Genomic DNA, 2,341 nt, shown 5'->3' on the forward strand with positions numbered 1-2,341 from the left:
TAGGGTTTTATGGGCCACGCATGGCTCGTAACATGTCGTGGGGCAAAAGTGGCGTAATTTGGGCCACGACCAAGAATTAGGGTTTCGACTAATGCCACTAAAGCAAAAACGTGTTTTCTAATAAGAATACCCTGGTTGGAGTATGTTATGGCGTTGGCCACGAACAAAAGTGGGTTAGCACGTAGTTGCGCTGTTTGTGGCACGTCGGCATGTTACTGCGGCGGAATGGAAGGTTGGCATGCCGATTAGCACGTTGGCACGACATGGCATGTTTGGCATGCCGATTAGCATGGTAGCCGTTTGGCATAGTTTGTCCTTTTAATGCGTGTGGCGGGTTTAGAGCGACCTGATTGGTCAATAGAAAAGGGGTCGGCCAAACATAGGGTGTGGCCACATCTCTAGTGCGCGTAGCGCATTTAAAGCGACCTGATTGGCCGATAGGAAAGAGGAGGGCCGACAAACAACATGGGGGCGTGGCCATCTGCAGGTGGCGCCGGCTGGCCTATGGCACGACCACACCTCCCTTTGTTGCTGCTCCTATTTTCCGCGGCTCCTCTTTTATTCCTTGTTTTCTGATTTTGGGTAGGACTTGGCACCTACTAATCCACGGCGGATCAATTGCCTAGTTTGCATAGGTTTAGTTTCGACCAGCAGGGTCTGATATACTGTGCAGGGAGCAAAAAACCTATTTTTTTTGCAAATTAATTAGGTTGATATTGAATCTTCTGAATTATCACAAAATTGATTGGATTCTGCGTGTTGACACAGAGTTATTTATTTCCAGAGAGCAGCATGCTTTCTGACTGAGTACTTTTATGCAAACCTCAACCTTGATACTTCGGGAAATTTATGCTACTCAGCTGCGAGTGAACACTAATTGTCAGGTCATATCAATATTAAGGGTTCAGCCGTGGAACACAACACAGAAAGTATTCAGTGAGTCCTATAGTAATGAATAATACAGGTAGGGTGTCGAAATTTACAGAATATCTGGGATTGTTTCTACATGCACCATTCTGGATAAATTTCATGTAAATATATTGAATTGCTCAATAAATGCGCAAGTGACGAGGTTGGTCACTCATCACTTTTACATAACTCTGTCTCTTTGCAGAATGACAGCATATTATACGCAGGGTTTTACAATTTTAGCCCTGAATTAAAAACCACCATCAACACTTGTGTCCTAGTTCCAAACTAGAGTCGATTCTCCTTTAACCTAGGTTTTCCAAAACCATTATTAGGTTAACAACTTGAAGACTTCATTTGGGATTCGTGAAGCCAGATCCAACTATTTTCTCTGTAGTTGCATATTCTGATCTTACTTGTTATATCATATTGAGTTTTATCTTCTCTAAGATTTACTCGAGATTTATCTCCGATATGCAAGATATAAAAAGTAATCACAACACTTTTTTCGTCTCAGACTCTTGTGATTCCACAATAACTTCTTTTGTTAATCAGTTAGGTTATTGTGAGGTGACTAATATTTGTAGGCTGCTCTTCGGGAGTATAAGACCGGATTATTAGTTGGTTCATGTTCACCTTAATCTTTGTATAAAAACACGAAACAAAAAGAATAAAGGATAGACGTATATGTGGGAGACAGATTTGTTTATAAATCTTCGACTTTGGGTCGTAGCAACTCTTAGTTGTGGGAGAGATCAGCTAAGGGAATCAAGTGCGCATCCACATGATTCTAGAGGCGTAAGGAACACGACTGTACCTTAATTGGTGTGAGACTTGGTTAAGGCTCAACTACATTCTAGTCCGAAGTTAACTTGTAGTAGGCCAGTGTCTGTAGCGGCTTAATACAGTGTGGTTTTCAAAGCTGGACTAGGCCCCGGGGTTTTTCTGCATTTCGGTTTGGATATATTGCGGTTTCCTCGTTAACAAAATTGTAGTAGGCTAGTGTTTGGATATATTTCGGTTTGGTTATATTGTAGTAGGCTAGTGTTTGGATATATTGCGGTTTCCTCGTTAACAAAATTTCTGGTGTCTGTGTTATTTCTTTTCTGCATTATATTTGTTTATATAATTGAAATATCACAGGTTGTGCGTAGTTCAATCACAGTTGATAAATCCGACCTTATTTGTTGGATATAACTTGATTGACACTTGCGCATTGGTCTTTGGTACCGTCCAAGTTATTTCTCATATCAATCAGGCTCACGGATTTCTATTTGTTCGATTTGCTGATTGTATTGAGAAAGCGATAAAGCTCTTTGATATATTTCTTGATTGAGTCTCACTTTTAAGTTGGTGCTCACGGAATTATATTGGAGTTTAGTTCATACAGATTGTCGAACGAATTATTGGGCGTGGTTGTTATACCCCCCCC

Source organism: Papaver somniferum, chromosome 9 (assembly GCF_003573695.1).
Source record: "Papaver somniferum cultivar HN1 chromosome 9, ASM357369v1, whole genome shotgun sequence".
NCBI lineage: Eukaryota > Viridiplantae > Streptophyta > Magnoliopsida > Ranunculales > Papaveraceae > Papaver > Papaver somniferum.